Consider the following 13300-nt stretch of genomic DNA (forward strand, 5'->3'; position numbering starts at 1 on the left):
TTTTCACTCTGACTGCTCTTTTGAACTTGCTAACTGCATGCCTCCCCCCCTCCCGTGGCCCCGCTGCACACGACTTTCCACTCATGCTCATCCCTATACTGTCCAAATCCCTTATGCAAAAGTGAACCTGTATCTTCACTCTTTCAGCCCTCACGCTGGTAAACTCTGGAACAATCTTCCCTCATCTGTATTTCCTCCTGCCTACGACTTAAACTCTTTCAAGGGGAGGGTATCAGGACACCTCTCCTCCCGAAATTGACCTCTTTTTTTGGACACTCCTTTGATCTCTATTCAGGAGCAGTGAGTGTCGGGCTTTTTTTATATATTTTTTTCTTTATGCCCCTGAAATGTCCCCTTAACTGTAATATATATATATATATATATATATATATATATATATAAATATATATATATATATATATATATATATATATATATATATATATATTGATTGATTGATTGATTGATTGATTGATTGATTAGTGTTAAATTAAAGGTCTTGCTGTAGTGTAAGTTGCCAGATAGCTACATGATGTTCTCTTAAACTGCCGGTAAATAATAAGCATTAAGTTGATAACTCAAGTCTAAGCTATCCACACATATATTGACAAATACTGCTATTACTCACAGACAGCCTTTGCGTCGTCATTGAGGCAGATATGTATTATGTAAACAGTCGCTGCGCTTCAACACGAGTTTTCAATACGAGTCTATCCTTAAAATACGTTTTCTTCGTTATTTACGTTTTCTTTAAATCGTGTTATTGGTAAACAAATTTGTAGAATAGAGAAAAATATATATAAATGAGGCTTAAATCATGAATGTTTAGCAATAGATTGCATATAAAATAACTAAATGACTTCAAAAACACTTTGTGAATTATTTAAGGAGTATATTTGGTCATTAAATGCTTAACATTTTTTTTTTTTAGGAAAATTTAAAACTCAAGCCAAGGCTGTCCACGCATATGTTGTCGTATAGCGCCTCACTGACAGGAGAAGGATGCTTGGACGGGTGATTTCTGATATCAGTGCCCTAAATTACGTAAGATAAGGCCTTGTCCACACTTGCATCACGTCTGGTGGAGCGAAAGACTTTGTTTGGCCCATAAGAACCGTACTACATAGCGACAATCTCTCTCTCTCTCTCTCTCTCTCTCTCTCTCTCTCTCTCTCTCTCTCTCTCTCTCTCTTTCTCTCTCTTCAGCCGTGGTACTGAACGGTTGTGTGCTGTGGCTCTCCTCCACTGGAAACCTTAACTCAACTTTGTGTGGATTTATCAAAAGGCTGTCGCCTTAATGGATACCCCAACGGTGAAGATACTTATGGACTCACAAAACCAGGCATACCAAGGAGCGCTGGAAATATTTATGAAGCAGATTACTGAAAATGTGAAAGGTATGGAGTCAACTATCAACGATTTGAGACGCAGTCTGGAATTCTCTCAGAAGGATATTGAAGACCTAAAACAAGAAGTGAAGAATCAGAAGCAAGAAAGGATGAATGATCAGGACATCATTAAAACGTTAAAAGAAAATCTACTAGAAAGTGAAGCAAAAGCTAAGATAATTGAAGAACGTTTGAATTATCAAGACGACTATAGCCGTCGCAACAACCTTCAGTTTACCGGGATAGAAGAATGTCCTGGAGGCGAAACTTGGGAACAATCAGCTGTTGTCGTCACAAAACTACTGGAGGAGAAGTTTCAGCTGCCTAGCATTCAACTTGAACGAGCTCACCGAGTGGGGCGCAAAGATGACCATAGTAGTCGCCCAATCATCGCTAGATTTTCGAAGTTTGGAGATCGCGAGGCCGTGATACGAAACGCCACGAAGCTTCGAGGAACAGGGATCTACGTAAATGATGATCTTTGCCCCGCCTCTCAAATCATCAGGAAGAATCAGCTGCCTCAGTTGAAACAAGCTCGAAACGAAGGCAAGATTGCGTTTTTCCGACACACTCGTCTCGTCATTAAGGAAAGACCTACTGCTGGTTCGAGGAGCGAGAATTCGACTCCACGCGAACCTGCTCAGTCTTCTGACTTGGGAGTTAGCAATGCTGGACCTGGTGCGGGGAAGAGAGTCAGTGAAGTGCGGGACGGTGAAGACCCTAGTACGCCTGCAACCTCTGTTCATGTGGACGTCTCATCTGCTGGTGCATGGGCCACCCGTGGGGATGGTGGGAAGCGGACTCCATCTAATGACGCCAGAATGGATGGAGCCTCGTCCGCTAGCCAGAGAGGAAGAACCAGTGCCGCCAGTCAACGAGCAACAAGGAGTTCGGCACGTGGAGGAAGGAGGGGACAATAGTTTGTAAGTGGATTGAAATGCAAGAACTTGCCCTAGTATACACACTATCCATCTTTCATGGCTAATTCATCACCTTTTCCATTTCAGTCATTAAGTGATACAGATTTAATTACCATTTTGTCTGAAGATCATAATTACCCTCTACATGTCATAGATGCCTTAACATATGATCCCCCTCAACTGTACAACAGACACTCAGCGGTTGATGCCCCTTCAGCTTACATTTTCCGTGAACCGCAATGTCGTTATTTTTTCTGTGACGACCAACGCATGAAGCAATTACTAACTCAGCCGAGTTTTAATATAGTAATGTCAAATGTTAGTAGTGTACCACTTCACCTTGAAACACTTATTGATCAATGTATAACTCAAAGTGCAATTGATTTTCAAGTTATAGGTTTGTGTGAGACTCGACTGACTGACGATATCTGCGAACTTTATAACATCAATGGATATACTGCCTACTTCAAAAATAAAAATACACGAGGTGGAGGCCTTGCGTTGTACATACGTAAGAAATATGTAAGCAATCTACTGCAAGACATCAGTGTACAATATCCTCACATTGAGTCTTTAATTCTAAATGTTTCAAAGCCACATAATTTATAATTGGTATTATATATAGACCTCCTAACACAGACATTAACGATTTCCTTCAAACTTTGCAGTTAATTCTAGATATAGTCTCGAGAACAAAACTTAAATGCTATATAATTGGTGACTTTAATATCAATCTCCTTGTTAAAAACGATCATAATCAAAACTTTATAAATCTTTTTTATTCTAATTTGTTCTTCCCAGTCATAAATAAACCCACCAGAGTAACTAGAACGTCAGCCACAATAATTAACCACATTTGGACGAATGACTTTAATAATTATTGCTATAGTGGAATACTATTTACTTCAATTTCTGACCATTTTCCTATTTTTAGTTCATTTTCCTTACATTCTGATAGTGTTTGTAATGCAAAAATCTAATTTTTCAAAAGAATTTTTAGCGATGGGAATATAGAAAAATTTAAATCAGAATTAAGTGCTTATGATTGGAGTGTCTTAACAAGCCATACAGTTGATCAATGTTTTGAAACATATCTAGAACAATTTCAATGTCTTTATAATAAACACTTTCCAGCGAAAGAATATACAATCAAGGAAAAACATATGGGAAAAAGTTTTATTACGACCGGAATAAAAAAAACTCTATTAAAGAACGTAATAGATTACAAAGGTTATACGCCAAGTGGCCAATTACATACGAGACTATTTTTAAGAAGTACAGGAATACCTTAACTTCTATCATAAGGAAAGCTAAAGAAAACTACTATAAAAGTAAGCTAAAGGAAAGTTCGGGGAACTCAAAGAAAACTTGGGAAATTGTCAATAACATTTTGGGGAAAACTAGTCACCAGCCTCCTACTTCTATTACTTTTGCCGAGGAAACATTATCAACAAATACTGAGATAGCAGAGTCGTTTAATAATTATTTTTGCAATATAGCAAACAATCTTGCCCAAAATATTCAGCCATCACAGACACCATTTGAGACGTACCTTCCTCCGTCAACACCTTTTTCTTTCTTTATTCGACCGACAACGTTGCAAGAAATAAATGATGTGATAAGAAATCTTAAAGTATCGAGTCCAGGTCATGATGACATTGATGTAAGAATTTTAAAGAAATGTAACAATATAGTTTCTCCCTTTTTAGAGCATGTCATCGATAGATCGTTTGAGGAAGGAACATTCCCTAAAAAACTTCAAATAGCTCGAGTTGTGCCCATACATAAAAAAGAGGATACAAGCTCTTGCTCTAATTACAGACCGGTATCAATTCTATCTTGTTTCAGCAAAGTCTTCGAAAAAATCATTGCAACAAGATTAATGGACTATTTAAGTGAACATTCATTATCGTCAAACCATCAGTATGGCTTCAGACCCAAATATAATACAGAATTAGCAATTAATAAGTTATGTCATAACATTTACAACAGCATGGATGACAAGCATTATCAAATAACTGTTTTTTGTGATTTCTCTAAAGCTTTTGATACCATACATCATCCTATTTTATTAAAAAAGCTTGAAGTTTATGGAATCAGAAGAAGAACTAATGATTGGTTTAAAAGCTATTTAAGTAATAGACAACAGTACACGGTATTTAATAAAGCATTGTCATCTCATAATAAAGTTAATTTTGGCGTACCACAAGGTTCCATTCTTGGACCATTATTGTTTTTATTATATATTAATGATATTACACGAAGCACAAATAAACTAAATTTCTTACTTTATGCAGATGATACTACATTATTCCTTTCAGGATCTGACATAAATGAAATGACAAAGGTAGTAAATCAGGAACTAATTAGTGTTGCTAACTGGATTAAAAGTAATAAACTTACACTTAATATTGATAAAACCAGCTTTATGGTATCGCATCCCTTAATGTCACAAACTCCCAATTTAATGATTATTATTAACAACATACTCATAAAGCAGGTCAATGAAGTTAAGTTTTTAGGGGTTACTTTAGATAATTTATTGAAATGGAAGTCGCACATAGACACCATAAAGACAAAATTAAGTACAATATGTGGAATTATGTACAGGACCAGGAATTACATGAACACTGAATCTCGCAAGCAAATTTATTTGTCTCTGGTTTATCCACATTTACTTTACTGTTGTGCACTATGGGGAGGTGCTTATGTAACTTTTATTAATAGTCTTTTTGTTGAACAAAAATAATAAGTAATGTTTTATTGCCAAAGGTTTGACCACTAACCCTTGTTTCACAAGTCACAAATTACTAAAACTCCCGGATGTAATTCACCTGCAATCATGTTTATTTGTTTACGGAGCCCTTCACACATTTCCAGTACATGAAAACTACTTTATCTCAATAAACCAGAATGAAGGCAGGAATAATAACCTAAGAATCCCTCTCTTTAGAACAAATCATGCCCAAAAAAGTATACAGTTCCGTGGATCCAAGTGCTGGAATACAATTCCTCAAGTTGTCAGAACATCCACTTCACGAACCATTTTCAAGGATTCGTTGAAGAAAATACTCCTGGATGGTTACTTTCAAAATTAAGTCAGCATTGTATTTAATCATCTTATGTAGTTTTTGTAGTTTATTACTATTAGTATTGTTATGACTTATTATTATTATTATTTATTATTATCATATAATAACGTGAATTATCGTACTGTGTTGTATTGCATTAACTTATGATTCTATAATTTTTTATTTTTTTTTTAATTATTTTTATTGTAATTATATTATTTTCACAAGTTATTATTAAACATTATTCTTTACTGTTTATAACTTGTTATTGTTATTATTATTGCTATTATTATTATTATCATCATCATTGTCATTATCTTGTATGCTTTTTCATGATTATATGTATCTACATGTATAGATATAAATATCCAGTGGTGAATCTTTATACCTGTATATATCAATGATTACAATCATAATGATTTTTTAGGATTATTATAAGTATGACTATTATGACTGTGTATATGTGTATGTATGTGTATAAGTGTACATGTATGTGTATGTATGTGCATGTATGCATATGTATGTGTGTGTATGTATGTATATGTCTATATATGATTGGATATATATTTTTGTTCTTACTGTATTTATTAAGTAATAGTTCTATTTCTTGGTAATAAGTGGCGGCTGGGCCACAGCACAGTTCTTATGTACTAATTATTATTTCAGGTCCGTTATAGAGCTTCGGCTCAATGGACCTTGCCTGTTTGTAGTAGTGTTTATTTTATTGTTTTTCCATGTATTGCGAAGTGGCCAATAAATAAAAAAAAAAAAAATCAAATCAAATCTCTCTCTCTCTCTCTCTCTCTCTCTCTCTCTCTCTCTCTCTCTCTCTCTCTCTCTCTCTCTCTCCATAGACTCTGGCTTTACAGCAATGCCCGGCAACGTTACCCGGAGACCTCATGACTTATTAATACCATTGTGCAGGACATCACATGCCAAACAGAGCATCCTATCAAGAGGAGCTCTGGAATGACCTGCCGCAACACGTAAAAACTGATGAGAATATAAGATTGTTCAAATCTTAATTAATAAAAAGGCTTCTTAGTACCTATGAGAACTTATGATCACATTGATTTTTGTATTTGTTTTATAGTGTTTTTGAATGGTCCTTTGTGTGTTTTCACCCACATTATTTTTGCAAACTGCGTCTGATTGTTGTAAATTTCATTATTTCAATAACAATCAAGCTATTTTCAAGTTTTTATTTCACATGTACACTTGTTTTTTTGTTTTTTTTTACAACAAAGGAGGCAGCTCAAGGGCACAAAAAAAAACAATAAAAAAAAGCCCGCTAATCGCTGCTCCCATAAAAGAATCAGAAGAGGTGGCCAAAAGCAAGGTCAAACTCGGGAGGAGAGTTGTCCTGAGACCCTCCTCTTGAAAGAGTTCAAGTGGTAGGCAGGAGGAAAAACAGATGAAGGAAGATTGTTCCAGAGTTTACCAGCGTGAGGGATGAAAGAGTGAAGATGCTGGTTAACTCTTGCATAAGGGGTTTGGACAATATAGGGATGAGCATGAGTAGAAAGTCGTGTGCAGCGGGGCCGCGGGAGTGGGGGAGGCATGAAGTTAGCAAGTTCAGAAGAGCAGTCAGCGTGGAAATATCGATAGAAGATAGAAAGAGAGGCAACATCGCGGCGGAATTTAAGAGGTAGAAGACTATCAGTAGGAGGAGGAGAGCTGATGAGACGAAGAGCCTTAGCCCTCCACTCTGTCCAGAAGAGCTGTGTGGGTGGAGCCCCCCCACACGTGAGATGCATACTCCATGCGAGGGCGGATAAGGCCCCTGCATATGGATATCAACTGCGCGGGGGAGAAGAATTGGCGGAGACGATACAGAACGCCCAACCTCGAGGAAGCTGATTTAGCGAGAGAGGAGATATGAAGTTTCCAGTTGAGATTTTGAGTTAAGGATAAACCTAGGATGTTTAATGTTGAGGACGGTGACAGCTGAGTGTTGTCGAAGAATAGGGGATAGGTGTTTGGAAGATTGTGTCGAGTTGATAGGTGGAGAAATTGAGTTTTTGAGGCATTGAAGGACACAAGGTTCCTTCTGCCGCAATCGGAAATGATAGCAAGGTCTGGGGTTAAGCGTTCTGCAGCCTCCACTCTGGAGTCGTGTACTTCCAGTTGTGATGGTCTTCTATTGAAAGAAGTTGAATAATGCAGAGTGGAGTCGTCGGCGTATGAGTGGACAGGACAGTTTGTTATGGAAAGAAGATCATTGATGAATAACAAGAGAGTGGGTGATAGGACAGAGCCCTGTGGAACGCCACTGTTGATAGGTTTAGGGAAAGAGCAGTGACCGTCTACCATCGCAGAGATAGAACGGCCGGAAAGGAAACTGAAGATAAAGGAACAGAAAGAGGGATAGAATCCGAAAGAGGGCAGTTTAGAAAGCAAAGACTGGTGCCAGACTCTATCGAAGGCTTTCGATATGTCTAGCGCAACAGAGAAAGTTTCACCGAAACGGCTAAGAGAGGATGACCAAGAGTCAGTTGAGAGAGCAAGAAGATCGCCAGTAGAACACCCCTTGCGGAATCCATACTGGCGATCAGATAGAAGGTTAGAGGTGGAAAGGTGCTTTTGAATCTTCCGGTTAAGGATTGATTTAAAAGCTTTAAATAGACAGGAAAGTAAAGTTATAGGGCGGTAGTTTGAGGGATTGGAACGGTCACCGTTCTTAGGCACAGGCTGTACAAAGGCATACTTCCAGCAGGAAGGAAAGGTAGTTGTTGATAGGCAGAGACGAAAGAGTTTGACCAGGCAGGGGTGCCTTGAACTTCACACACACACACACACACACACACACACACACACACACACAGCAGGGCTGCGCCAACTCCACCTCTGCCGCCAGATATCACCGCTAGATGGAGACACAGGACCATATTTTAAAACACATATTTGACAAGGCTTTCGTAGGATCTTAGGCTATTTCCAGGGGTAGTTTTATGTCCCTGGCGGTAGTTTGACCCATCTTCTGTACCGTGAACTTAAAACACTTATTAGAACCCGATAGATCCTCTCTCTGACCATTGGAAATTGTTGATGTGAGAGGAAGAAGCGTCTGATAGCACCGACCACAGACCCGGCCGCGATATTTTTTTCCTGCCTAGTTCCGTACATCTCACGCACTGACGAGCAACACTGTAGCGGGCGCGTGGCCACCAGCCAAACACAGAGGAGAGAGGCGCGAGATGACAGGGTCCTCTTCCTCTTCACTTCATCATATTTATTTGTGTTTATCATACATGAATATGTTGAAGGGAACAGGTGTGTGTGTGTGTGTGTGTGTGTGTGTGTGTGTGTGTGAGGAAGGTGCGTGTAGCCTATGCCTGTACTGTGTGTGTGTGGGGGAGGGGGTGTCAGGAAGGTGTGTGTAGCCTATTCCTGTATGTCTGTACTGTGTGTGTGTGTGTGTGTGTGTGTGTGTGTATCAGTAAGGTGCGTGCAAGCGTGTGTCAGTTATAAGGTGCGTGAAGCCTGTGCGTGTGTATGTGTCTGTACTGTGTGCGTAAGTACGTACGTGCATGTGTGTGTGTGAGGTGCATTTAGCCTGCGCGTTTGTGTCCGTACTGTGTGCGTGCGTGAGTGTGTGGTGAGTTGGGGTGACATTGAATATGATTCGTAAGCTTGTGTGTTTATCATACATGAAAAGTGACGGGGCAATCAGCTGACAACCCTCAAGGTCACGTGACGGTAGTCACTTCCGTCGCCTCTCCTCCCCTCACTCCACCCACAACCCAAAGCCACGGACAGCTCCCACAAGTTGACTCCAGTCTATCTCCACTTTTCTCCTCTCTTTCGTTAATGCCTTGTTTCCTCCGGTGTACTTAGGCGGAATTTCCTCGTCTTTTCATCCCTTTTTTTTATACCTTTATCCGTTTTCATCTCATTTCCGTTTTTACCAAGATCTATAATGCTCTTTTCCACCTATAATACCTGAAATATACTTCCCTCTATTTTTCTCCACTTTCCTCTCGTTACTCCCGTTTCCTCCTTGGTACTTAGGCGGCATATCTTCCTTTTTCCATCCCGGTTCCTGTTTCTTTTTACCTAGTTTTCTGGTTATTTTCTTGTTATTCTAATTTTTTCAAGGTCTATTTCATATTTTATATTTTCCACAATTTCTTACCTTCATGAAGTTAGCTTTGTGCTGCAGTAGTGAAATAAATGCTTCATTTAACTCAGCGGTTCTCAAACTTTTGCCAAAAAAAAAAGTGCAAAGTTTAGTGCTCAGCATCTCCTTCTAATCTGAAGAGTGAGCTTGTTTAATTATTTAAGGTAACAGAGACCATCAATCGGTAACTTTGTTATTTGCAGACGTTTATCATTTGCTATATCCAATTTGCTCCGGTATTTGTTTTTTATTGCAATATAGCGAGAAAGAAAGCTTCTTTAGGCATAGGGAAGGTGGGGCACAGTGGGACAGACAAACAGTTATAGCTGTTTAACTCCTAAATCTGAATAGGCATCACAAAACTAATTTATTGGGCAGGAACTATCACTATTTCCATCAATAACCAAACGCAAAAAATGAACAACATTTATGGAAAAGCTATACCACTCGAAAAGAAAAACTTTTTGTTGGTCCCACTGTGCCCCAGGTGGGGGGCACAGTGGGACAGACCCTAAGCACACTGGGACACAGCTAGTTTACATTGATGAAACCAAAACTGAAATGAAATTTTAGGCATAAATTTTGCCTCTGTTTTACCACATGCTTTAGGTTTGGGAGGACGGCCATAACGTCACTGAGGTTGATAGAAGCAATGTCCTAAGTCAGTGGAAAGAAAATTACATTGATTTACTTCTTTCTCCGAAGATACGAACCTTCATGGTCCCCCACCATCTATTCATCTAGTTACAAGGCCCACGTAATTTTGCTTTAGTTTGCTTTAGTATTATTGGTCTATGTGTTAAAGGCTAAATTATATATATATATATATATATATATATATATATATATATATATATATATATATATATATATATATATATATATATATATATATATATATATATATATAATTCTATCTAGTTTACAACCAACCTAATATACTAAAAAGGGCTAATAATATGTATTATTTATCAAATAAGGTCAAGATTCCATATATAATGTAATTAAAAAAAATTCATACCCCTACATCACAATGGGGAGCAGAGGGACAGTGTCCCACTGTGCCCCATTTTAGTGTCCCACTGTGCCCCATACGGAATTTTCAAACAAAACGTCAGCTACACAACAAACCATGCATGCACAAGGCAATAACAGCATCTCATTATGGACACAAATGCTTATTAAACATAAACATATATTAGGCATGTGTGTTGTGCATTACATATGGAACAGAGAACCTTCAGTAGATACTGTTAAAAATTACTTTTGTGTGTAGAAGGAAGAGGTCCTCCTGCAGAGAGGTCCTGACACAGCACAACCATCCATCATCAACGTTAGTAGAGACATTGAGTGATGGTTGTCATGCGGTGAGAAGTACCTCAGTCAGAGTTACCAGAGACTTCTACAGTAAATGCTGTCCCATTGTGACCCGTGTCCCACTGTGCCCAACCTTCCCCTATGTATGCTGTTGCGAAGGCATAATATGTTTTTAATGCTCGTTTTGATACTCACGCGATTATTTTAACCAGGAAAGATGGAGAGTCGATGTTGTATTTAGTTTGTGAAGTAAAGTCAGCTTAAATGCCAGTTAGCTGTTCTTATTCAGCCACTGGCAAATTCTGCTTCAATTATGTCTTTCACAAGTTTAGCATAGCTTAGCTCTGGTTCAACCATAGTATCTTATAATAGAGGTGAGGGTAGGTTACATGTGGGTTACTTGCAATAGAGTAGCTTAGCTTAGCTTTGGTTGTTACAATATCTTATCTTAGGGAAGGGTAGGTTACATGTGGGTTACTTTCAATAGTTTAGCTTAGATTAGCTTAGCTTTGGTTCATTTACAGTATCTTATCTTAGGGAAGGGTAGGTTACATGTGGGTTGCTTTCAATAGTTAAGCTTAGCTTTGGTTCAGTTACGGTATCTTATCTTAGGGAAGGGTAGATTACATGTGGGCTACTTTCAATAGTTTAGCTTAGCTTAGCTTTGGTTCAGTTACAGTATCTTATCTTAGGGAAGGGTAGATTATGTGGGCTACTTTCAATAGTTTAGCTTAGCTTAGCTTTGGTTCAGTTACAGTATCTTATCTTAGGGAAGGGTAGGTTACATGTGGGCTACTTTCAACAGTTCAGCTTAGCTTAGCTTTGGTTCAGTTACAGTATCTTATCTTAGAGAAGGGTAGTTTACATGTGGGTTACTTTCAATAGTTTAGCTTAGCTTAGCTTTGGTTCAGTTATAGTATCTTATCTTAGGGAAGGGTAGGTTACATGTGGGTTACTTTCAACAGTTCAGCTTAGCTTAGCTTTGGTTCAGTTACAGTATCTTATCTTAGAGAAGGGTAGTTTACATGTGGGTTACTTTCAATAGTTTAGCTTAGCTTAGCTTTGGTTCAGTTACAGTATCTTATCTTAGAGAAGGGTAGTTTACATGTGGGTTACTTTCAATAGTTTTGCTTAGCTCTGGTTCAGTTACACTACAGTATAGTTTTTAGATTTGGATACTGTAATACAAAGAAGTTTACTCTGTAAAGTACAGTACTATTATACATTTCTTCATCGGGTATTATAATAATGAAGCTTTTCCTTACAGAAATGAAAATACGTGCTATACAACACAAACCCAGAAACTATCAAGACAGTATAGTTGTAGCTACAAAGGGTATAAAATTGCACAATAGAAAAAAAAAGGTATATCTAAGACTGAACATTAAGGGAAAAGAGTATTCAATATATATTAAAATATCATTTGGATAATGCTCTGTAATCATGGTATGTTACAATGAAGTAAGCTCAAATCCCCGCCCAAGAAACCAATGCATTCAAGCCAAAAATCGTGCAAACAGGTTTCATATCAAGAAGCATTAGCAATGGGAGTGCTAAGGTCTTTCTCAAGTTATACTTAGCATTAGTTAGGCCACATCCCGATTATGCAGTTCAGATTTGGGCTCTGTACTATAGAAAGAACATCAACACGCTAGAATCTGTTCAGAGGAGGATGACAAAAATGACTCAAGGGTTGAGGAATTTACCCTACAGAGAAAGGCTTAGGCGATTAAACCTGCACTCCCTGGAAAGGCGAAGGGTAAGGGGAGACTTGACAGAAGTCTTAAAGTGGATGAAGGGGTACAGAAAAGGGGATATCAACAAGGTGCTTGTAGTAAGAGAGCAGGGTAGGACGCGAAGTAATGGGTTTAAGCTAGACAAATTTAGATTCAGGAAAGACATAGAAAAGAGCTGGTTTACCAATAGGGTAGTGGATGAGTGGAACCAATAGAACCAATACCACAAAATATTCTAAATAGCACAGTGAGATTCATATTGGAACTAGAACTCAAAACAAGCAGACGTGTATATCCATGAAACCAGTTCAACACCCAACGGAGGAGCTTCTTAAGAATATGGAAAAACCTGTACCGTACATCATAATCAACTCCAACTAGAATTTTAATGAATGATTCCTTCCTAAAGTTATATTTTATCTACACACACAGACAATTGATGAGGTGCCTTTTTTCTGCTTTTTATAGGCAGTAACATTACATTTTCGTTCTGAATGTCACTTAGAGGCCGTTTAACAGGTCTTCCATTGCCAAGGCTTCTACGACCTCCAAGCGCAGTCTTTCGCCTGGCAACTGCCCCAGGTTGAACACCAATAATTTTTCCACTGTGGTTTACACGACTAATGGCTGCTCCAGAATATTTTCCAAATGTTGTAAGTGCTGAAATTAGAGAAGCTTCAGTCTTGCAGTTTTTTAGATTTTCCGAAAAGCTTTTCAACGGTTCACGGAACATATATGGGTTGGTATT

The sequence above is a fragment of the Eriocheir sinensis genome, unplaced genomic scaffold (assembly GCF_024679095.1).
Source record: "Eriocheir sinensis breed Jianghai 21 unplaced genomic scaffold, ASM2467909v1 Scaffold1358, whole genome shotgun sequence".
NCBI lineage: Eukaryota > Metazoa > Arthropoda > Malacostraca > Decapoda > Varunidae > Eriocheir > Eriocheir sinensis.